Below are 25,997 nucleotides of genomic sequence, written 5' to 3'. Positions count from 1 at the left end.
CCACATATTTGCATTCTCTTAACCCCCACACTTTTTGTATTATTTTAACCCCCACACTTTTTGCATTATTTTAACCCCCACACTTTTTGTATTACCCCCACACTTTTTGCATTATTTTAACCCCCACACTTTTTGTATTATTTTAACCCCCACACTTTTTGTATTATTTTAACCCCCACACTTTTTGTATTATTTTAACCCCCACACTTTTTGTATTATTTTAATCCCACATCTTTAAAAAATAACAGCATTAACATTATCATTTTTGATACCGTTAAACATTCTTTACTTACTACTAATTCTCAGAACCGAATTACCCACACGGTTTTATTGTTTTTTTTTAATAATAACTGCGACTCTTCACACTAGGCACTTAAAATTCAGTTTTCAAAACCCACAAGAGTAAACAATAGGCTACGTAGTCTCAGTCCAGAGACTGATCCCTTATAACTGTTGGTCCCAGGACCGAAACGTTTTCTGATATACCCGGAGAAGGTTTCGAGGATCAACGCCCCCGCGGCCCAGTCTGTTACAAGGCCTCGTGGTGGATCAGAGCCTGATGAACCAGGTTGTTACTGTTGGCCGCGCGCAAACTGACGTGCGAACCACAGCCCGGCTGGTCAGGTACCGACTTTAGGTGGCTGTCCAGCGCCTTCTTGAAGACAGCCAGGGGTTTATTAGTAATCCCTCTTACGTATGCCGGGAGGCAGTTGAATTATCTTGAATCCCTGACACTTATTGTGTTGTCTCTTAGTGTACCTGTGGCGCCCCTGCTGTTCATTAGGGTGAGATACCGCATCTCCTGCCCAGTCTTTTGCTTTCGTAGCGTTTGTTTACGAGTCTTATTTAAAGCAAGGTTTATACTACTACACACGTGTTTCTCAGTCACGTTACTCCCCTTTCCCAACTTCAAAAGAGAGATAATTTTAGTGAAATTTTGATAAAGCTTCCTGTAGTGTGATAGCAGGGTTTCCGTTCACTGGGTGCTGCGCAGTGGTCTAAACAGATAAGTGGTCCTAAGCAAAGTTCACTTGCCATTAATAATATTCCACTGTCCGGTAAGTAACATCTGAGCGGCATTCCTCATACTAGTGCTTCTGTTTTTGATAGACTGCTTAAGACAGAGGGTGTGTTACCATGGAGCCAATGTTGGTGACATATAGTAGTTAGGAGGTTAAATTATATATCAGGCAAAGGGAACAACTCCATTATCTGTCTCAGTGCTGGTGGAAATATTTGAAATGGAGAAGGCAGGAGAAATTAGTAAATTACAGGACAGATATGGCTTGATATGGCATAGCTTGATTAATGATACTCAGCATGGATTCACAAGAGGCCGGTCTTGTCTAACTAATTTATTAACTTTCTTCAGTAAAGCTTTTGAGGCTGTTGATCACGATAAAGAATTTGATATTATTTACTTAGATTTTAGTAAGGCTTTTGATAGAGTTCCGCACCATAGATTGTTAAATAAAGTGGCAGCTCATGGCATTGGGCGAAAAGTGCTCTCGTGGATCGAGTCATGGCTCACTGACAGGAAGCAGAGAGTGTCCATAAATGGGGTTAAATCCGAGTGAGGATCTGTAACAAGTGGCGTTCCACAGGGATCAGTCTTGGGCCCGTTGTTGTTTATAATATATATCAATGATCTTGATAAGGGAATTACTAGTGATATGAGCAAATTCGCCGATGACACAAAGATAGGTAGGATAATTGATTCAAACGTAGATGTTATGGAACTTCAGGAGGATTTAAACAAGCTCTATTCTTGGTCAGAAAAGTGGCAGATGCAGTTCAATGTAGATAAATGCAAGGTTCTGAAGCTTGGGAGTGCCCATAACCCTAGTACTTATAAGTTAAATGATGTAGAACTTAGCCATACAGATTGCGAAAAGGACTTGGGGGTTATGGTGAGCAGCAACCTTAAACCAAGACAGCAATGCCTAAGCGTACGTAATACGGCAAATAGATTACTGGGATTTATATCAAGAAGTGTGTGTAATGAATGGTTTGAAAAACCGACAAGTTGAAGATTGAGACACTTATGCAGCATATGGGAATCTTTATTCAGGAAACGTTTCGCCACACAGTGGCTTCATCACTCCAATACAAAGAGGAAGGCGTAAGGAGAGGAGGAGAATGAGGTAATCAGTCCCTCAGCCTGAAGTCGATGTGTTCAGTCCATCAATCTTGTATTGAACACATCGACTTCAGGCTGAGGGACTGATTACCTCATTCTCCTCCTCTCCTTACGCCTTCCTCTTTGTGGGTAAGACACATATGCAACAGTTAGACAACTTTATTCCGAAACGTTTCGCCTACACAGTAGGCTTCTTCAGTCGAATACAGAAAGTAGGCAGGAACAGTAGAGATGTGAAGACGATGTAATCAGTCCATCACCCTTAAAGTCGTAGAATTTGAGGTTGTCAGTCCCTCGGCCTGGAGAAGTTCAGTTCCATAGTCAGGAACTATCTGAAGATCAAGCGACAGTGCGGAGACTTAAATACTGTCGGAAGGAGAGGTGCAGGGTAGTAGTAGTAGTAGTAGTAGTAGTAGTGAGAGGCAACTGAGAGGTCATGTCCCTCTCAGAACCAACCCTTCTCACTTGAAAAGTTTGTCCAAGGTGTTTTCTGTACCAAGATGCCATGTGTTGCAGTGTCGCTTGATCTTCAGATAGTTCCTGACTATGGAACTGAACTTCTCCAGGCCGAGGGACTGACAACCTCAAATTCTACGACTTTAAGGGTGATGGACTGATTACATCGTCTTCACATCTCTACTGTTCCTGCCTACTTTCTGTATTCGACTGAAGAAGCCTACTGTGTAGGCGAAACGTTTCGGAATAAAGTTGTCTAACTGTTGCATATGTGTCTTACCTAACAACCTGTCGGTATTGTATACCATTTTGATGTTCATCTTGTCAGACACTGCAACACGTGGCATCTTGGTACAGAAAACACCTTGGACAAACTTTTCAAGTGAGAAGGGTTGGTTCTGAGAGGGACATGACCTCTCAGTTGCCTCTCACTACTACTACTACTACTACTACTACTACCCTGCACCTCTCCTTCCGACAGTATTTAAGTCTCCGCACTGTCGCTTGATCTTCAGATAGTTCCTGACTATGGAACTGAACTTCTCCAGGCCGAGGGACTGACAACCTCAAATTCTACGACTTTAAGGGTGATGGACTGATTACATCGTCTTCACATCTCTACTGTTCCTGCCTACTTTCTGTATTCGACTGAAGAAGCCTACTGTGTAGGCGAAACGTTTCGGAATAAAGTTGTCTAACTGTTGCATATGTGTCTTACCTAACAACCTGTCGGTATTGTATACCATTTTGATGTTCATCTTGTCAGACACTGCAACACGTGGCATCTTGGTACAGAAAACACCTTGGACAAACTTTTCAAGTGAGAAGGGTTGGTTCTGAGAGGGACATGACCTCTCAGTTGCCTCTCACTACTACTACTACTACTACTACTACTACCCTGCACCTCTCCTTCCGACAGTATTTAAGTCTCCGCACTGTCGCTTGATCTTCAGATAGTTCCTGACTATGGAACTGAACTTCTCCAGGCCGAGGGACTGACAACCTCAAATTCTACGACTTTAAGGGTGATGGACTGATTACATCGTCTTCACATCTCTACTGTTCCTGCCTACTTTCTGTATTCGACTGAAGAAGCCTACTGTGTAGGCGAAACGTTTCGGAATAAAGTTGTCTAACTGTTGCATATGTGTCTTACCTAACAACCTGTCGGTATTGTATACCATTTTGATGTTCATCTTGTCAGACACTGCAACACGTGGCATCTTGGTACAGAAAACACCTTGGACAAACTTTTCAAGTGAGAAGGGTTGGTTCTGAGAGGGACATGACCTCTCAGTTGCCTCTCACTACTACTACTACTACTACTACTACTACTACCCTGCACCTCTCCTTCCGACAGTATTTAAGTCTCCGCACTGTCGCTTGATCTTCAGATAGTTCCTGACTATGGAACTGAACTTCTCCAGGCCGAGGGACTGACAACCTCAAATTCTACGACTTTAAGGGTGATGGACTGATTACATCGTCTTCACATCTCTACTGTTCCTGCCTACTTTCTGTATTCGACTGAAGAAGCCTACTGTGTAGGCGAAACGTTTCGGAATAAAGTTGTCTAACTGTTGCATATGTGTCTTACCTAACAACCTGTCGGTATTGTATACCATTTTGATGTTCATCTTCCTCTTTGTATTGGACTGATGAAGCCACTGTGTGGCGAAACGTTTCCTGAATAAAGATTCCCATATGCTGCATAAGTGTCTCAATCTTCAACATATCAAGAAGTGTGGAAAAAGACACTTATGTACAGTTCAGGACATTTATTAAAGGAAACGTTTCGCCACGAGTGGCTTCTTCAGTCCTAATACAGAGAAAACTAAGAAAACACACATATATATAGTGGCGGGAGTCAGGTGAGGTGATGCGTGGGTAGAGGTGGTAGTAGTAGTAGTAGTAGTAGTAGTAGTAGTAGTAGTAGTAGTAGTAGTAGTAGTAGTAGTAATGGAACTAAGGAGGTGAGGCAAGAGAGGGACCTGCTGGCATCAAGTAACACCAGTTCCCAGGATGGGTAATATCCTCTTGCTTAGTAATTTTGAAACACTGTAACTACCGGATTTTTGCTTTATAGTGTTACTGACAGAAATTAGTGCAGCTTCAATGCATTTTCTCCGTCTTAAGTCGTCTTCTTTAATAACTAGTTTAGCTTCATTGAATTTCATGAGGTGTCCAACATCGTCTCTATGTTGAACACATGCGTTTTTGCGGTCATCATTTCTGCAAGCATTTTTGTGTTCTGCTATCCTAATGTCCAGAGTTCTGGCTGTTTCCCCTACATATACTTTGTCACACCCCCCACATGGTATAGTGTAGATTCCTGCACTTGTGCCAGAATCATGCTTGGGTTTTTGTATCAGGTTCCTAATAGTAGTTGAAGAGCTGGTAGATATTTTAGCCAGTTTTCTGTAAGACCAACACCTATCAAATTGAAGAAAAGCCTCCAAGCTACATCGTTTTACCGGTCAGCAACGTTGCCACTAATGTTTCAAAAATGTTTGACAGAAAACTGGCTAAAATATCTACCAGCTCTTCAACTACTATTAGGAACCTGATACAAAAACCCAAGCATGATTCTGGCACAAGTGCAGGAATCTACACTATACCATGTGGGGGGTGTGACAAAGTATATGTAGGGGAAACAGCCAGAACTCTGGACATTAGGATAGCAGAACACAAAAATGCTTGCAGAAATGATGACCGCAAAAACGCATGTGTTCAACATAGAGACGATGTTGGACACCTCATGAAATTCAATGAAGCTAAACTAGTTATTAAAGAAGACGACTTAAGACGGAGAAAATGCATTGAAGCTGCACTAATTTCTGTCAGTAACACTATAAAGCAAAAATCCGGTAGTTACAGTGTTTCAAAATTACTAAGCAAGAGGATATTACCCATCCTGGGAACTGGTGTTACTTGATGCCAGCAGGTCCCTCTCTTGCCTCACCTCCTTAGTTCCATTACTACTACTACTACTACTACTACTACTACTACTACTACTACTACTACTACTACCACCTCTACCCACGCATCACCTCACCTGACTCCCGCCACTATATATATGTGTGTTTTCTTAGTTTTCTCTGTATTAGGACTGAAGAAGCCACTCGTGGCGAAACGTTTCCTTTAATAAATGTCCTGAACTGTACATAAGTGTCTTTTTCCACATCTTGTCGGTATCACCATACCATTTCCTCATATCAAGAAGTGTAAGCAACAGAAGTCCAGAGGTCATACTGCAGCTTTATACATCATTAGTAAGGCCTCACCTAGATTATGCAGCTCAGTTCTGGTCTCCATATTACAGAATGGACATAAATTCGTTAGAAAACATTCAGCGTAGGATGACTAAAATAATACATAGCATTAGAAATCTTCCTTATGAAGAAAGATTGAAGACTCTTAAGTTACATTCACTTGTTAGACGAAGAATGAGGGGAGACCTGATCGAAGTGTATAAGTGGAAGATAGGTATTAATAAAGGGGATATTAATAAGGTCTTGAGGATGTCTCTCCAAGAGAGAACCCGCAGTAATGGATTTAAATTAGATAAGTTTAGATTTAGAAAGGACATAGGAAAGTATTGGTTTGGAAATAGGGTAGTTGATGAGTGGAACAGTCTACCTAGTTGGGTTATTGAGGCTGGGACTTTGGGTAGTTTCAAATTTAGGTTGGATAAGTACATGAGTGGAAGGGGTTGGATTTGAGTGGGACTTTCACATCAGAGCTTATTTCTTGGGTGGCATTGAAAATTGGGTTGGGCAAATGTTTTGTTAGTGGGATGAATTGTAAAGGACCTGCCTAGTATGGGCCAACAGGCCTCCTGCAGTGTTCCTCCTTTCTTATGTTCTTATGTTCTGCTTAGAATATTAGTGGGCAATGAATGGATGTCTTGGGTAATTGGTGTAAATTTCTAGACCAGACAAGTACTGTAAATAACTTTGATTTTCATTAATTAATATCTGGGATAAATTGAATGGGAAACATAATATGTATGGAAGTGATGGGGAACATCTCTCTGATGGAGAGGTTAGACTAGAGCATTGCCTGGTTCAGTCGAGTTATAAAGAAGACAGAAGCATGGGTGTGTGTTTGTGTGTATGCTCACCTATTTATGGTTGCAGGAATCGAGACATAGCTCCTGGCCCCGCCTCTTCACTAATCGCTACTAGGTCCTCTCTCCCTGCTCCATGAGCTTTATCAAACCTCGTCTTAAAACTATGTATGGTTCCTGCCTCCACTACGTCACTTGCCAGATTATTCCACTTCCTAACAACTATGACTAAAGAAATATTTCCTAACATCTCTTTGACTCATCAGAGTCTTCATCTTCCAATTGTGACCCCCGTTTCTGTGTCCCATCTTTGGAACATCCTGTCTCTGTCCACCTTGTCAATTCCTCGCAGTATTTTGTATGTAGTTATCATGTCTTCCCTAACTCTCCTGTCCTCCAGTGTCGTCAAGCCGATTTCCCTTAACCTTTCTTTGTAGGACATTCCCCTTAGCTCTGGAATTTGCCTTATTGCAAGCCTTTGCACTTTCTCTAATTTCTTGACATGCTTGACTAGGTGTGGATTTCAAACTGGTGCTGCATACTCCAGTATGGGCCTGACGTATACGACTTTCCCTGGGCTCTGCTGTGGTCTGTTAGGACCTCCACATATAGCTTAGCTCTTTCATTTACTACAGTCCCCTCTGACAGGACATCTACATGCAGTTTTGCTCCTTCGTCCCCTACAGTCCCCTTGATTGTGACTGAGGTAGCAGTCTCTGATGTCATTCCCAAATTGCTTTTTAGTTCTTTCGGCTGTTTCAGATTTTTCAGTTCCTCTTCTAATCGCTGTATCCTAGCCTCTGCTGCTATGACTTGCATCTCCCACCTCTTGCTTTCCATATCTATCCTCTCTTCCATTCCCATGCTAAGTTCTAGTTTCTTTCCCCATTCATGTTCCCTTTTCATGAGCTCTGCTGTCCAATCTTCCTTTGCAGATTCATCCTCCTGTCCCTTGGTTTTCCTTCCTGCTCTCTGGCAACCTATTTTATTCTTATTGCCTCAGAATGGAAAACTTACGTAATTCTGTGTTAGGTTTGTGGTGTGTTTGTCCGAGTGTGGGGGGGAGGTAGAGGAGGAACTGTAGACAGTGGCTATATGGGAGAGGGGTGGGGAGGGGGATTGAGGGGAAGTGAGGAGGAGGGAGAAGCAAGGGCGGAAGAATGGGAGAGGGAGAGGTGGGGAGAAGGAGGGTGAAAGAGAGAGGGGGGGATCAGGGAAAGGAGTGAGAGATTCGAGGGGGAGGGGGAGGGGGCGGGGGGAGTGTATGTGCGAGTCTGTATATGTGGGAGAGTGTGTGTGTGTGGAACTATTTGTGGGCTTATTGTCTGAAAAGTAGGTGGAATTATGCATTGGAGTGTTATGTGGAGTCTCAGTGGTCCCTTACCTGACCACACCCTCCTGTGACCTGACCCACACCCTCCTGTGACCTGACCCACACCCTCCTGTGACTTTTACAACCACCTAGGCTTATAGAAACCTGTCTCCTTATTGAGTACTTGATTGCCTATTCTTTATCGTACTAGGAGAGTTGGACCGTTCACAATCAGCTTGGTGGTTAATTGGAACCCAAAACCCACACCCAAACAACCACCCATAGGTGAATACAGAACTTGCAATGCAGTTGTAGCAGCCTGTAGATTGTCCAGCTCGATGTGACGTCCTGGCGTAGATCCACCTCCGTTTCTTCTCGTTATATAATGTACCCTATTCGCTGTATTTCTTTCACTGGTCACACATTTGTTTCACTTTATTATCTTTCTTGGGTGACACGTGGCAACATCGCCTGAGTACACTACTGCCCACTCTGAATGCGCCACCAAGTATCACTTTCTAGATCATTTATAAAATTATGGCTCTCCCCACACTTATGTGGCTCAGGCAGATTGTAAATCGTTCCAAGGATTGATCACTACCCTGACACACTTAACAACCCTTGCAGTACACTTGGGTAGCCCTCAAAAACACTTTTATTCGCGAAGCACGGAAGGCGTGACTCGAGCACGCGGTGTGTGTGTGTGTGTGTGTGTGTGTGTGTGTGTGTGTGTGTGTGTGTGTGTGTGTGTGTGTGTGTGTGTGTGTGTGTGTGTGTGTGTGTGTATGTATGTGTTAGTTACCATTTTGTCTTAGACACATATCGATTAGACACAAGGCCTGTTTTATATACATACATGTGTGTGTGTGTGTAGAAGAAAGAAAACCCAAAGGAGAAAGAGGAAAGAGGAAAGGGGAAGAGGAAGAAGAGGAAAAAAGAATCAACTTCAGTCATGGGTCTTCTGAAGTTTGGAGCATTTTACCATGTAATAGGAAAGGAAGGCGTCTAGAGAGACAAAGTCAGGACTAAGATTCATACAATGAATGTTTTGTATAAGGGAGGATTCAACCAGACGGCGACTGTGAAAGTTGGAAGTAGGGTAGACAGTTTTAGCAGAAGACCAGTCAATAGGATGGCTATGATCCCTGACATGACAGTATAGAGCATTGTTGGTGTCGGCAAGCCTAACATTACTCCGTGTGCGTGTGTGTGTGTGTTTGTTTGTGTGTGTGCGTGTGTGTGTGTGTGTGTGTGTGTGTGTGTGTGTGTGTGTGTGTGTGTGTGTGTGTGTGTGTGTGTGTGTGTGTGTGTGTGTGTACTCACCTATTTGTGGTTGCAGGGGTCGAGTCATAGCTCCTGGCCCCGCCTCTTCACTGATTGCTACTAGGTCCTCTCTCTTCCTGCCCCATGAGCTTTATCATACCTCGCCTTAAAACTATGTATGGTTCCCGCCTCCACTACTTCACTTTCTAGGCCATTCCACGGCCTGACCACTCTATGACTGAAGAAATACTTTCTAACATCCCTTTGATTCATCTGAGTCTTCAACTTCCTATTGTGACCTCTTGTGTCTGTGTCCCATCTCTGGAACATCCCGTCTTTGTCCACCTTGTCTATTCCGCGCAGTATTTTATATGTCGTTATCATGTCCCCCCTGACCCTCCAGTGTCGTCAGGCCGATTTCCCTCAACCTCTCTTCGTAGGACAATCCCCGTAGCTCTGGGACTAATCTTGTTGCAAACCTTTGCACCTTCTCTAATTTCTTGACGTGCTTGACTAGGTGTGGATTCCAAACTGGTGCTGCATACTCCAGTATGGGCCTGACGTAAATGGTATACAGAGTCTTGAACGAATCCTTGCTGAGGTATCGGAACGCAATCAGTAGGTTTGCCAGGCGCCCGTATGCTGCAGCAGTTATCTGATTGATGTGCGCCTCAGGAGATATGCTCGGTGTTATACTCACCCCCAGATCTTTTTCCTTGAGTGAAGTTTGCAGTCTTTGGCCATCTAAACTATATTGTGTCTGCGGTCTTCTTTGCCCTTCCCCAATCTTCATGACTTTGCATTTGGCAGGGTTAAACTCAAGGAGCCAGTTACTGGACCAGGCTTGTAGCCTGTCCAGGTCTCTTTGTAGTCCTGCCTGATCCTCATCCCATTTGATTCTTCTCATTAACTTCACATCATCTGCAAACAAGGACTCTTCTGAGTCTATCCTTTCCGTTATGTCGTTCACATATACCAAGAACAGCACAGGTCCTAGGACTGACCCCTGTGGAACCCCGCTTGTCACAGGCGCCCACTCTGACACCTCGTCACGTACCATGACTCGTTGTTGCCTCCCTGTCAGGTATTCTCTGATCCATTGCAGTGCCTTTCCTGTTATTTTCAAAACAGGTGACAGGTCCTTAGCTTCGAACTATAGACCAATAAGCCTAACCTCCATAGTGGGAAAATTTATGGAATCAATAATTGCCGAGGCAGTTCGTAGCCACCTTGAAAAGCATAAATTAATCAACGAATCTCAGCATGGTTTTACAAAGGGGCGTTCCTGCCTTACGAATTTATTAACTTTTTTCACTAAGGTATTTGAGGAGGTAGATCATGGTAATGAATATGATATTGTGTATATGGACTTCAGTAAGGCTTTTGACAGGGTCCCACATCAGAGACTATTGAGGAAAATTAAAGCACATGGAATAGGAGGAGAAATTTTTTCCTGGATAGAGGCATGGTTGACAAATAGGCAGCAGAGAGTTTGCATAAATGGGGAGAAATCAGAGTGGGGAAGCGTTACGAGCGGTGTTCCACAGGGGTCAGTGTTGGGCCCCCTGCTGTTCACAATCTACATAAACGACATAGATGAGGGCATAAAGAGCGACATCGGCAAGTTTGCCGATGACACCAAAATAGGCCGTCGAATTCATTCTGACGAGGACATTCGAGCACTCCAGGAAGATTTGAATAGACTGATGCAGTGGTCGGAGAAGTGGCAGATGCAGTTTAATATAGACACATGCAAAGTTCTAAATGTTGGACAGGACAATAACCATGCCACATATAAACTAAATAATGTAGATCTTAATATTACGGATTGCGAAAAAGATTTAGGAGTTCTGGTTAGCAGTAATCTGAAACCAAGACAACAGTGCATAAGTGTTCGCAATAAAGCTAATAGAATCCTTGGCTTCATATCAAGAAGCATAAATAATAGGAGTCCTCAGGTTGTTCTTCAACTCTATACATCCTTGGTTAGGCCTCATTTAGATTATGCTGCACAGTTTTGGTCACCGTATTACAGGATGGATATAAATTCTCTGGAAAATGTACAAAGGAGGATGACAAAGTTGATCCCATGTATCAGAAACCTTCCCTATGAGGATAGACTAAGGGCCCTGAATCTGCACTCTCTAGAAAGACGTAGAATTAGGGGGGATATGATTGAGGTGTATAAATGGAAGACAGGAATAAATAAAGGGGATGTAAATAGTGTGCTGAAAATATCTAGCCTAGACAGGACTCGCAGCAATGGTTTTAAGTTGGAAAAATTCAGATTCAGGAAGGATATAGGAAAGTACTGGTTTGGTAATAGAGTTGTGGATGAGTGGAACAAACTCCCGAGTACAGTTATAGAGGCCAGAACGTTGTGTAGCTTTAAAAATAGGTTGGATAAATACATGAGTGGATGTGGGTGGGTGTGAGTTGAACCTGATAGCTTGTGCTACCAGGTTCAACTCACCTTAAGTCAATGTGACCTGACCTGACTAGGTTGGGTGCATTGGCTTAAGCCGGTAGGAGACTTGGACCTGCCTCGCATGGGCCAGTAGGCCTTCTGCAGTGTTCCTTCGTTCTTATGTTCTTATGTTCTTATGTTATGTGTGCCTGATCCTCTAGCTTTTGCAGTAACCTCTTGTGAGGAACTGTGTCGAAGGCCTTCTTGCAGTCCAAAAAAATGCAGTCGATCCACCCCTCTCTCTCTCTCTCTTGTCTTACTTCTGTCACCCTATCATAAAGCTCTAGTAGGTTTGTGACACAGGATTTTCCTTCCCTGAAACCGTGCTGGTTGTCAGTTATACACTTGTTTCTTTCCAGGTGCTCTACCACTCTCCTCCTGATGATCTTCTCCATGACCTTGCATACTATTCACGTTAGTGATACAGGTCTGTAGTTTAGTGCCTCATGTCTGTCTCCCTTTTTAAAAATTGGGACTACATTTGCCATCTTCCATACCTCGGGGAGTTGCCCAGTTTCAAATGATGTGTTGAAGATCTTTGTTAATGGTACACACAATATCTCTGCTCCCTCTTTAAGGACCCACGGAGAGATGTTGTCTGGTCCCACCGCCTTTGAGGTGTCAAGTTCACACAGCAGCTTCTTCACCTCCTCCTTGGTTATATGTACCTCATCCAGCACTTGCTGGTGTGCCCCCCTGTTCTGATTTCCTGGAGTCCTACTGGTTTCCACTGTAAATACTTCTTTAAATCTCGTGTTGAGCTCCTGACATACCTCCCGGTCGTTTCTTGTGAATTCCCCATCACCCTTCCTCAGTCTGATTACCTGGTCCTTGACTGTTGTTTTCCTCCTGATGTGGCTTCGGGTCAGTCTTGACTTTTGATGCTATGTCATTTTCATATTGTCGCTGAGCCTCCCTTCTTATCTGTGCATATTCGTTTCTGGCTCTTCGGCTAATCTCTTTATTTTCCTGAGTTCTTTGTCTTCTGTACCTTTTCCATTCTCTAGTACACCTAGTTTTTGCCTCCCTACACCTTTGGGTGAACCAAGGACTCGTTCTGTTCTTCCCATTATTTCTGTTTCCCTTGGGAACAAACCTCTCCTCTGCCTCCTTGCATTTTGTTGCCACATAGTCCATCATTTCTTGTACAGGTTTTCCTGTCAGTTCGCTCTCCCACTGAATGTTTTGAAGGAAGTTCCTCATGCCTGGGTAGTTCCCCCTTTTGTAGTTTTGTTTTTCCCACCCTATTCCTGCTACTCTCTCCACTTGGAGCTCAACTATGTAGTCGAGGCACAGAACCACATGATCACTAGCTCCCAGGGGCCTTTCATACATGATATCCTCGATGTCCGAACAACTCAAGGTGAATACAAGGTCCAGTCTAGCTGGTTCATCCTCTCCTCTCTCTCTGGTAGTGTCTCTAACATGTTGATGCATGGGGTTTTCCAGTACCACATCCATCATCTTGGCTCTCCATGTTTCGGGACCCCCATGGGGCTCCAGATTTTCCCAGTCAATCTCCTTGTGATTGAAATCACCCATAACTAGTAACTTTGCTCCCCCCATGTGTGCTCTCCTGGCCACCTCGGCTAGTGTGTCGACCATTGCTCTGTTGCTCTCATCGTATTCTTCTCTTAGCCTCCTGCAGTTCTGTGGTGGGTTGTACATTACTGCAATTATCACCTTATGTCCCTCAGACTGGATTGTTCCTACTAAGTAGTCCCTTTCGCCCGTACCATCCATTCCTTCCATTTTCTCAAAACCCCACTGGTTTTTAATGAGCAGTGCAACTCCTCCTCCCCCTCTCCTCCCTCTGTCTTTCCTGAGGATTTGATATCCGGATGGAAAGATTGAATCTGTTATTATTCTGGTGAGTTTTGTTTCTGTGAGTGCTGTTATGTCTGGGGATGTCTCCTTGATTCTTTCGTGCCACTCCTCATACTTATTTGTTATTCCATCTGCATTTTTATACCACACCTTCAAATTCTTTTCTAAGACTGTGGTCTGGGAGGTGTATTGGGGTTGGGGAAGTGGGAGACCTGATAAGGAACTATGGGTGGTTGCTGTGTGGGTGGAGTTTGTAGTGTAGTGGGTGGGGGCATTGGATGTGGCATGGGTGTTTTGGTTTAGAGTGTTTGGTTGCACTGGGGTTGACCTGGTTGGGAGGCTTCTATAGGAAGTTGTGAGGGAGGCTGTATTTGATCTTCCTGTGTCTGGGATCTCCTGTCTGTCTTCTCCATCCCCTCTCTTTCCTCCTTTCGCCTTTGTACCATCTCTCTCAGTTTCCGCCTTTCTTCTTGTGTTCTGTCGTGTGTGTGTGTGTGTGTGTGTGTGTGTGTGTGTGTGTGTGTGTGTGTGTGTGTGTGTGTGTGTGTGTGTGTGTGTGTGTGTGTGTGTGTGTGTGTGTGTGTGTGTGTGTGTGTGTGTGTGTGTGTGCGTGTATGTGTGTGCGCGTGTGTGTGTACTCACCTAATTGTACTCACCTAATTGTGGTTGCAGGGGTCGAGACTCAGCTCCTGGTCCCGCCTCTTCACTGATCGCTACTAGGTCCTCTCCCTCTCTGCTTCCTGAGCTTTGTCATACCTCTTCTTAAAACTATGTATGGTTCCTGCCTCCACTACTTCACTTGCTAGGCTATTCCACTTCCTGACGACTCTATGACTGAAGAAATACTTCCTAACATCCCTTTGACTCGTCTGAGTCTTCAGTTTCCAAGTGTGACCTCTTGTTTCAGTGTCCCCTCTCTGGAACATCCTATCTCTGTCCACCTTGTCTATTCCCCGCAGTATCTTGTATGTCGTTATCATGTCTCCCCTGACCCTTCTGTCCTCCAGTGTCGTCAGTCCGATTTCCCTTAATCTTTCTTCATAGGACATTCCCTTGAGCTCTGGAACTAGCCTTGTTGTAAACCTTTGTACTTTCTCTAACTTCCTGACGTGCTTGATCAGGTGTTGGTTCCAGACTGGTGCTGCATACTCCAGTATGGGCCTAACATACACAGTGTACAGTGTCTTGAACGATTCCTTACTAAAGTATCGGAACGCTATTCTCAGGTTTGCCAGACGCCCGTATGCTGCAGCAGTTATTTGGTTGATGTGTGCTTCCGGTGACATGCTCGGTGTTATACTCACCCCAAGGTCTTTCTCCCTGAGCGAGGTTTGTAGTCTTTGTCCACCTAGCCTATACTCTGTCTGCGGTCTTCTGTGCTCTTCCCAATCTTCATGACTTTACATTTGGCAGGGTTGAATTCGAGAAGCCAGTTGCTGGACCAGGTGTCCAGTCTGTCCAGGTCTCTTTGAAGTCCTGCCTGATCCTCATCTGATTTAATTCTCCTCATTAACTTCACATCATCTGCGAACAGGGACACTTCTGAGTCTAACCCTTCCTAGGACCGACCCCTGTGGGACCCCGCTCGTCACAGTTGCCCAGTGATACCTCATCACGTACCATGACTCGTTGTTGCCTCCCTGTCAGGTATGTAATAAAGGTGTGTGTGTGTACTAGAGACGGAAGGAGCAAAATTTACAGAGGTATCTCAGGAAAGCGTCCGGAAAACATGACAGTTTATAAATCAGTTAGTGATATAAACCAAAAAATGCGTATACAAAAAATGAATGGCAGTGGAAAAGCAATTAATGAAATAATTCCATTAGCATCTTCTATACAAATTGTCATATCATAGGAAATAAAATAATTGAGCTAAGGCTAATTTCATCCGTGGAAAATATAAATACTACTGCAATAACTGAGACTTGGTTCAGTCTGAAAAATAGGGACATGCCTGCTGAATGCCACATGCAGGGGGTATAAATTATTCTACATAGAATCAACAGGAAAGGGGGGCGGGGTTGCTATGTATGTTAGGGGAAATTTTAAACTGTAGTCACCAGAAATTATGTATAAAGGCAGGAGGAAAAAACATGGAATCTACATCCCAATAGTTTCTTTGATTTTTAGGTGTGATCTACAGACCTTCAAATTTTGCTAGTAACTACGGTAAACTTCTATGGGACGAAATTGCTAAGGTGTCTAGGACGAAAATGTTACTTAAATGCGAAATTTTAACGTTCGTCAAATTGACTCCTTTCAAATTGACAAACAATCTGACAGGAAATTTTAGTCTGGCAACTTTCTAGAAACAGTCCAGGATTTTTTTACAACAATTTGTGAAAGAGCTAGCTAAAGGAAATACTCTTCTGGACTTGGTTCTAGAAACCAATGATTCTCTGATAAATAATACTGAGATTAATGATGAGCTCTGTACCCTCATCCACAGTTATATTGGCACTGTGAGCGTATATAGTAGCTGCCCCGTATTCTCATCCACACTGTTATGCCGGCACTGTGAATATATCTAACAGCTCCGTACCATCGTCCACACTATTATATTGGCACTGTGAATGTATCTAGCTGCCTCGTACCCTCATCCACACTTATACTAGCGCTGTGAATATCGCTGTTTTTCCCTCTAGTTTGCCAAGTTTATTTTTACGCTCACCTTTATAAAAGAACGCTGGCGTCTTGCGTATATAACCTTCCTTACCTTGACTGCGTAACCCTCCTAACCAAGCTTGCATTACCTTGCTAATTTTACGTACATTACCTTGCGTATTTTATGAATGATTTCAACTTACATATTTACTTGTAGATACCGCCAGGTGACGTTCGTCAGGTAACAGAAAATTGTCTCCTGACTCAAGTTAGATGATGACCCCTGTCAGTGGCAGAGCACCTGTTGGTCTACCCCAGCTGGCTGACACACAACATGACCCTGTCAGTGGTAGAGCACCTGTTGGTCTACCCCAGCTGGCTGACACACAACATGACCCTGTCAGTGGTAGAGCACCTGTTGGTCTACCCCAGCTGGCTGACACACAACATGACCCTGTCAGTGGTAGAGCACCTGTTGGTCTACCCCAGCTGGCTGACACACAGCATGACCCTGTCAGTGGCAGAGCACCTGTTGGTCTACCCCAGCTGGCTAACACACAACATGACCCTGTCAGTGGCAGAGCACCTGTTGGTCTACCCCAGCTGGCTGACACACAACATGACCCTGTCAGTGGTAGAGCACCTGTTGGTCTACCCCAGCTGGCTGACACACAACATGACCCTGTCAGTGGCAGAGCACCTGTTGGTCTACCCCAGCTGGCTGACACACAACATGACCCTGTCAGTGGTAGAGCACCTGTTGGTCTACCCCAGCTGGCTGACACACAACATGACCCTGTCAGTGGTAGAGCACCTGTTGGTCTACCCCAGCTGGCTGACACACAACACTGAGGAGTGCATCGTACTGCCTTCAAATGCTAGTGAAAATAATCACGTCTTTTTATGAGCATATAAAAAGCAGTACTGAACAATAAGTAAAAAATACATTCTGAAAATGCAGATTATTTATTAGTATTATTATTTTAACACCGGCGGTCTCCCACCGAGGCAGCTGACCCCCCCATTCAATCGCTGTCTTACGATAAACGTACTGACATATTAAATAATGGCAACCCCGTGTAGGTTACCCAGCGTTACTCGGGTTGACAGGAGGCCAGAGATTCCTGTAGTCTGCTCCTATTTCCATGGAAGAGGGGAGAACAGTATAGCTATTTTAGAAGAGAGACAAGAACACAAGAACGAAAAAATACAACAGGCCTACTGGCCCATGCTAGGCAAAGCCTAATCACGCCCACTCACCCAACCACACCCACTTGTGTACCCGTTCAACCTATAATTTTGGTTACCCAAAGTTCTTGCCTCAATGACGCTACCTGGAAGTTTATTCCACTCATCCACAACTATGTTACCAAACCAGTGCTTTCACAAATCATTTCTGAATCTAAGGTTCTCCAACTTGAATCCATTGCTGCGAGTTCTGTCTTGGTCAGATATGCTGTTTAAGAACCGATGTCATAAAAAGAGTACTGGTTTATTTCCTGACTGCTTGAAGCGCTCTCCGGATCTTGACGGATGTCAAAACGGGTGCCTTGATGCTGAAGGGCTCTTGATCTAAGAAATCTGAGCTACCCTCCTCTTCCTTGTATCAAACCTAATTACGTCCCATTTCGTAGGCGCTGTGTGACCCTTAGTGGTTTCACACACACGATGGCTATTGAATAAAAACGAGGTGATTGACCCAAAATGTCTGGACAGTTGCTCGAGCCCTGTGACTGAAAATTGTATACTCATGCACGTAAAGTGAAGAAGGATGGAGGGCTCTGCACGCTCTGGGAAGTTACGAGAAACACTAATTTTGAATTACTGAATCATGTAAATTTTGTTGACAAACTTATCTATCGTCAGAGAGAGAGAGAATTGAGCTTCTACACAAGACGGGCAGCAGGCAACATCACTTCATCTAAGATCAATTAATTCCTAGGATAACCACTGTCAGGAACATGTTCGTGCAACATAAAGCCATCAATAAATAAAGTCAATTGACCAAATGAAATCGCTGGCCCACTGATTCAAATAATAACCGCACACATAGTGTGTGGTTATTATTTAAATTCGATGCACTTGCTTCTTGGTAACATCATCTTGGTTCTTGGTAACATCATCTTGGTTCTTGGTAACATCATCTTGGTTCTTGGTAACATCATCTTGGTTCTTGGTAACATCATCTTGGTTCTTGGTAACATCATCTTGGTTCTTGGTAACATCATCTTGGTTCTTGGTAACATCATCTTGGTTCTTGGTAACATCATCTTGCTTCTTGGTCTCTACGCAGAAACTTTCAATCTTATCATAAGAAATGGTATATTTTTGTTAGCCTTGTTTATGTAGGTCCACCTTTATGCTTATCATTTTATCTGTTCAGTACTTTTCTCTTCGTTACAGAGAGGGCAAGATTATCACAGGCTGTCTGTTTATGACTTAATTTGCATTATGTAATACGTTTTGGTATGTAGAAGACTATCTAAGGAAACTAAGTGTGATGTTCCTGGGACTATCAATTATTGACTTTTAAACACTGTGGGCCTGAGTACCTCCTTTAGAAGTGCCAAGTTGCATTTAATTTAACTTTGTATCTATGAAAAATGGAGCAGACTTTCTGCTACTTAAATATCCATATAAACTATACAAGATTGATTCTATGCTCCGTCACCGTCTATGTCATTTATTAGCATGAAATCAGTAGTCATTCAGGTGTAACAAGGGATGCTGTGCATACCATAGGCTTTCCGTTTATTGTATCTTTGTTGTAGAGTGACTTGAAATACACATTACGTAATGTGAAGTGTAGATGTCGCTCTCTGGAAGCAGAGCTTCGTAGCATTCCTTCCTCAAAGTTAGCGCACTATATTGTCACTCTCTTCAAATGCACTGAGCATTATACACTTCTTATTATAGGTGGAAAAGACGTTCATCCACGAAACATAAACTATTTACATAGTCCAAAGTTCTAGGGTACACAACTTTGTCTTCTCCCGGCAGGATGCTTGTATGTTTTATGAAGAATTTAGCAATAATGATCATGAGTGCCCCTCCTTCCCTCTCGATAAAATAAGATGGACGTGGAAACGCCACTGATATGAGAACCATTTACAAGGCTCAAACATACCTCATATTGTGCTAAATCTGAAACAAAGGCTAGATTAGCAGCTGCCATTAGCAACATGTAGTAAAAGAAAATGAATTCTGAATGACAATGAAGATGCTCGAACCAGTTATTAATAATTCCACATAATATGGTCAACTGAAGTATTAATGATCATATAAGGAAGTAGAATAAAAATAGAAATATCACTCTTACCAAAAAATGAGATATTTTTCACACCTATTCTTCAGGCAATGGGCGTAATTTAAAGGCTATCGACTACACGAGGGCGTCACTGAGGCTGCACATGACCTTGTCTAACCAACGATCAAGAATACCTCAATCGCTAAAATAGGGATTAAAGTAGGAGTATGAGAAAGATATAGAAAGTAGTGAAAGGAGGAGGAAAAGAATAAGAGAAGAATTTTGCTTGTTCAAATTTGCGGAGGCAGACGATACTTTGTTTGAGGATGGAAATGGATTTGATCATGTTGAGGGTAGGAGAGAGAGATGGATTTTATCATGTAGGGGAAAGAGATGGATTTTCCAGGTTTAGCACCGAGCATAAATGAGCGTCGAGGACACTGTGAAGGTAAACAAAGTTTCATCTCTGGAGGAATAAAGTAACTGAGTGACTGAGATGTTTATTTATGTCTGATAGGAAGTATTGTAAATGACGAGTGCAATGCTTTTGGTACATGTATGCTCTTCATGCTTCGTCCACACACACACAGGATCCATACATAGCTTTAAAAAAGAGGTGCGATGCTAGGTCCTTTCTCTCCCTACTCTTAAAGCAGGGAGAGAGGACCTAGTAGCGATCAGCGAAGAGGCGGGAACAGGAATTGTGAATCGACCCCTGCAACCACAAACAAGAGAGTACAAATACACACAAACGCGCGCACGCACGCACACACTCACGCACTGCTCCTCCACCTACAGGCATTGGGATGAAGTGGATCTCCAACTAAATCGAAAATGTTTTTCATATTTTTGTATTGTGAGTTATTGCAATGTTTTTTTTTTCACAAATCAATTTCCAGTCTAAGAAATATTATCCTACTTCAGCTCATATTCATAGCTTAGCCCTATCTAAGGTATACTACCATCCCCCAGGCTGCCACCCACAACAGTCGACTAACACAGCCAGGTACCTACTTACTGCTAGGTGAACAGGGTCAGTTGATGTAAGGAATCACGTACAACGTTTCCACCCATACTGGGGACGGGTTTAATATGAATGTTAGTTTGTGATTTTTTCTCTCTTTTCATTAACTAAATTATTAAAGGTATTGGGGTTGTACTAGATTGGACGCAATACAATCAAGTGTTTTGTGCCAGCGGGAAAATCATTGGTTGGAATATATGGAAAAGAAGAAAGTGCCTAGTATGCTGCGGTGTGAATAACTTAATAATAGGAGAGGATCTGGTATGCTGCCTGAGAAACGCCAATTTAATTATTGGGTATAACAGGGATCTTAAGGCTATATAGAAATGAACCTTTAGTTGTGAAACTTATTTGCATTACACAATACTGATGACTTCAGCTGGTTTTAAAATTAACTTATACAGATGAATAGTGGAAACGGTTATTACTTGCATGGGCCAGTAGGCTTAATGAATTGTTCCTTTTTATGTTCTGAACTCTGGATAATTCACTGTTGCACATGATATGAACAAAAGTTTCCATAAAAAAACTATTAAATTTCAAATTTAATCTAACTGGGGTATGCGCTTCCCTTGCTACAAATTAATATGTATGTATGAATTTTGTTGAAGCGTCAACTCCCGTCCTCGGAAATTTGTAGGCAATGGTCGACCTCCCTCAGCGTACGAGAGCCACCTCGTCGACCTCCACACCTGGATACGCCTATATATCAACAGCACCTCAGTTTGTCTTGGAGTCCCGTGACCAAACACACGGGTAGTGGGTGTTTTGAAGCTCACACTACCACTGAAGAAAATACAACACACTTTTGGGCAAATGAACACACACACTCCATCGTCAAATGTTCCACACACTCCCTCAAGACGCACTAAACCTCCCTGGATACCAACCTTAATAACACGTTTGTATGGTAATGATACAGTGGACCGGCGGCGGTGACACAGGAACAGCATCCACACATTTACCGTCTCCCTCTCACTCTTTTGAAACTCTCTCAGCTGCTCTCTCTCCCCCAGTCGCCTCTAGGACGCCAACAGGATCAATACCTTCCACAATCAGGCCTGGGCGGCCTTCATGGCCACACAGACATCTAGCTTGTGGAATTCAGGAGAGGGAAGGCGAGAAGAAAGGCAGCATGCTGGCAAGACGCATGGCGGAGTGGGAGGTGAGACGTCACACGTCTGAACACTATACACTCACCAGGAGGACTGATGGAGGCAGTCCAACAGGGAGGGTGGATACTGGGTCCTCCCTCCTGCTGCTGCTGCTGCTGGTGCTGGTCTTGCGCTGTGGGCCGCCGCCCCTCCCAGCGTCCCCCACGTGCGATCAGAGGAAACATCTGCTTGAGAACGTCAAGGAGGGGGAGGGGGAAGAGAGGATAAGCAGAATCGGAATGTTGGTAACAAATGAAAGGAAAGATGCTAGAAGGATGGCGGGAAAAGGAGCAAAAAAATTATTAAAACGAGACAGGTGGAAGAAATTATGACTAACAAGAGGTGTAAGAAGAGAGACGGATGTAGACAAACAAGAGAATAGGATATTGTTAACGGAAGGGGAAGTACAAATATGAGCAACAAATATAGAATGAAATAAAAAGAGAATTGGTAGAGAAGTAGGAAAATCGAAATTTCAAAAAAGGACTATAGTGTTGGCGTGCGTAAAACGAAAGAGAACATAATAAAAATATAATAAGAGCTGTAATGATGTGTAAGAAAAAAGATTATTATTAATTTAACCATGCGGGACCGCTAAACCCGTAGGATTATACAGCGCATGTGGGGGGATGAAAGGTATTCAGGCTCAATTTAGGGAACTGGAGCACAGATCCAATTCTCTAGATCAAGAGCCCCTCACCAGCGTCAAGGAACCTCCCTTGAAGGGATAAGAAACAAGAGCACAAGAATAAACATTAATTAGGCATAACTACACGAATACCACCTGGTGGTTCACACTTACACTCGCTCACTCATTTGACCATAAACAGAAATATTAATCTCAGTCTTAAAATAATGAATCCTGTGATACTCCAATACTGAAACTATATACTGTGCCAAAACAAAAGCATTCACATTGCTAAACTCACAAACTAGTATTTAGTCACTTAGCCATAATACCAACTTACCTCATAATTTGTAATATTTTACGATTAAGCATAAAACTAAGTATGCCCGAAATGCCTAGCCATGCCAAGCGTTCTAGTGGTACACTCTGTAATCACAATTTTACTACATGTAAACCAAACAATAACCAAATTTCTGTAAACTCAGCATTGTAATCCTTATAGAGAATAAACTTTGAATTGAATTTAAATTGAATCACAGTAGTTAAGTGTTGAGCCATCCCACTTGTGTGTATGTTTCTCACATTAACAAGTACGCTCAGTGATTTATATCTGGGCATCGTGGAGAGACTGTCGGTGACTCAGACGCCTGTACTCACCTAATCGTGGTTGCAGGGGTCGAGACTCAGCTCCTGGCCCCGCCTCTTCACTGAGCGCTACTAGGTCCTCTCCCTGCTCCATGAGCTTTATCATACCTCCTCTTAAAGTTACTATGTATGGTTCCTGCCTCCACTACATCACTTGCTAGACTATTCCACTTCCTGACTACTCTATGACTGAAGAAATACTTCCTAACATCCCTTTGACTCATCTGAATCTTCAACTTCCAATTGTGACCCCTTGTTTCTTTGTCCCCTCTCTGGAACATCATGTCTCTTGTCCACCTTGTCTATTCCACGCAGTATTTTGTATGTTATTATCATGTCTCCCTTAACCCTCCTGTCCTCCAGTGTCGTCAGGCCGATTTCTCTTAGCCTTTCTTCGTAGTACATTCCCCTTAGCTCCGGAACTAGTCTTGTCGCAAACCTTTGCACTTTCTCTAATTTCTTGACGTGCTTGATCAAGTGTGGGTTCCAAACAGGTGCTGCATACTCCAGTATGGGCCTGACGTGCACGGTGTACAGTGTCTTGAAAGATTCCTTACTAAGGTATCGGAACGGTATTCTCAGGTTTGCCTGTATATATCTAGTTGAGTTTGCGAGGGTTAATCCCAGTTCTTGGGCCTGTGTGTGTATGTTTTGGAAAATTTTGAATGTTCCTAAATTCAGCATGTGTAAATTTGAATAATATAATAACTGTGTATTAAAATGTGATGCTGATTTGACCCTTCGAGAAATTTCAAGTGAGGGGGGAGGACGCCATAGTGAAACTGAATGTGTGAACACTGGTCTGTTAATTGTGCTAAGTAAAGGACCACAATGGAAATAAGTCAGTGTCTGACTTTTTGGGTTATCCCAGGTTCTCTATACATATGCTGCTATGTATGATAATCTATGTAACTGTATTTGTGTATGCCTGAATAAACTTACTTACTTAATCATGCATCATCGAAGTTCAGTTGGTGTATATCGAACTCAATCCTTAATTTAGAAATTTCTGACATGTTCCTATTGAAGAAATGGGATAAAAAATGTGGAAAATCCTTATAATTCGGCTACAAAGACGGAAAAACAGGGGACTCTGATCCTTTCCCCACCCCCGCTCAAGGGAGGTTCCTTGACGCTGGTGAGGGGCTCTTGATCTAGGGAACTGGATCTATGCTCCGGTTCCCTGAATTGAGCCTGAATACCTTCTATCATCCCCATGCGCTGTATAATCCTACGGGTTTAGCGCTCCTCCATGATTATAACAATAATACAATCCTTCCCAGCAGCACACTTTAGCTAAGTGACGCATACCCATAATGTATAGCAGTTTTGCTTTGGCCATCGTAAGTGCTAGCTAATAGGGTAGCGTTAGGGTGTTACAAATAAAAATTGTGATCCAGTAATTAAATAAGTGGTAATACAAATTTCTTTTCTAATAATCTACTGTATTTTATGTATTGTAGTAGTAGTTATATTTGGTGTCCCCAGCAAGTAAGCCATTATGTACAGTCCACATTATTTTATAGTTTATCATTATTGGTATTAACGTTTAATATTTTAATTATTAATTTAATATTAGGTCTAGCTTTTTCTGAGAGTGGTGATGTAGTGGCCATCGAGGGAGTGACAGTTCTGCGACCTACTGTAACTAAATCCCGCTTACCTCGCCCAAATTACATGCACGTAATAATTCAGGTAATACTCTGTAAACCTCGTGAAGGTAATTTCTCACATAATAATTCACATATGTGTTCATTCCCTATTATCTGTGCGGTTAAAAACCTGTCCTCAAAATGTAAATACATTAAGAAATCAATAAATAATAAAAAAAGGCACAATACCGTGACTGGAACGATACACAAATAACCCGCACATAAAAGAGAGAAGCTTACGACGACGTTTCGGTCCGACTTGGACCATTGACTTTGTCAATGGTCCAAGTTGGACCGAAACGTCGTCGTAAGCTTCTCTCTTTTATGTGCGGGTTATTTGTGTATTGTGTAACAAATCAATGTTTTACTCCCTAAAAGGTAGTGCCTTGATGCTGCTGAAGGTTTTTTATCAAAGGAATTGGAGCCACCCTACCCTTTCTTATATCATACCTGATTGCCCATTCACCAGGCGCTGTATAATTTCTACGGGTTTAGTGCTTCCTATGAATATAATAATAATAGTTTTAATATTAAAAATATAACGTTTCGCACAATTCCCACGAGATATGCGTGTATGTAAAGCACTAAACCCGTGTGAGTCCTTCAGTGAAAACAGTAGTAGAGGCTCGATCCTCCGTCCGCCGTAAGAATTGGGAAAAGAAATGGAGAATTACGACTAGGCTTTTTCCCAAGAGAACCAGGATGTTTATTTTCCCTCTTTCATGATGCAAGAGTCTCCTAAGCACTCGGTTTGCGTGAACATACTGCTTGTTTGAGTACCTAACAGCTTCATCACAGTCCCTGGATAGTTTGCTTGCCAGCAGTCATCGGCATCTTTCTTATGACGATGATTCTGCGTTTCCTGACGTAAGTTGGTGGGCCGCGCCGTAGATAGTGTCGTCCACACAATTGGATTCCTTGTTTATTGCCGGTGCGATTGCTAAATCTGAGGCCAAGTCAGGGAAGTTCATGGATAGAGTGGGAAGGGGACGAAGAGGAGGACAAAGAAACGGGAATTAGGAAGAAAATTTGCAGAAAAGGATAAATATTATTTTCGATACTGTAGCAAGTCTAAAACATCATGGTAATCTTGCCCTAATTGCCACCAGAGATGTTCATAAAACTTTTGATAGCTTATGGCATGATGGTCTTATATACAAACTCATTGACCTACCAGACCATAACTGGACCTTTCTCAGATTAATATATAACTTCTTAACTCAAAGAAAAATCATTCTCACCTTTCACGGCAGGTCGACAGAGTCTTTTATACCGACAGCTGGTGTCCCACAAGGTTCTTGTCTTAGTCCAATTCTATTCAACATTTATGTGAATGACCTTCCTCAACCAGAATTTAATGATACAATTATAACGCAGTTTGCAGATGATGTTATCCATGTCGTCCCATTAACTCCGGTAACAGGAAAATACAAGTATGAGAGAGTCATAGAAAAAATGAATATTGAACTTCGTCGAACATCTAATTGGGAAAAGAAATGGAGAATTACG

At 42.9% G+C, this 25,997-nt stretch overlaps 1 protein-coding gene across 1 annotated transcript in view; it reads right to left on the bottom strand.

Moving 5' to 3' along the window:
• The window catches only part of LOC128688685 (chondroitin sulfate N-acetylgalactosaminyltransferase 2), a gene marked incomplete at its 3' end in the record, with an annotated part of 77,897 nt that extends 56,067 nt beyond the window's left edge, over positions 1-21,830 (bottom strand). The window contains 1 exon segment of the mRNA XM_070084577.1: positions 21,300-21,830.
• Positions 21,831-25,997: the final 4,167 nt, after the last annotated feature.

The sequence above is a fragment of the Cherax quadricarinatus genome, chromosome 13, assembly GCF_038502225.1.
Source record: "Cherax quadricarinatus isolate ZL_2023a chromosome 13, ASM3850222v1, whole genome shotgun sequence".
Classification (NCBI taxonomy): Eukaryota; Metazoa; Arthropoda; class Malacostraca; order Decapoda; family Parastacidae; genus Cherax; species Cherax quadricarinatus.
Note: the sequence above shows the minus strand (reverse complement) of the source record. Positions and strands in the feature narration are given on the sequence as shown.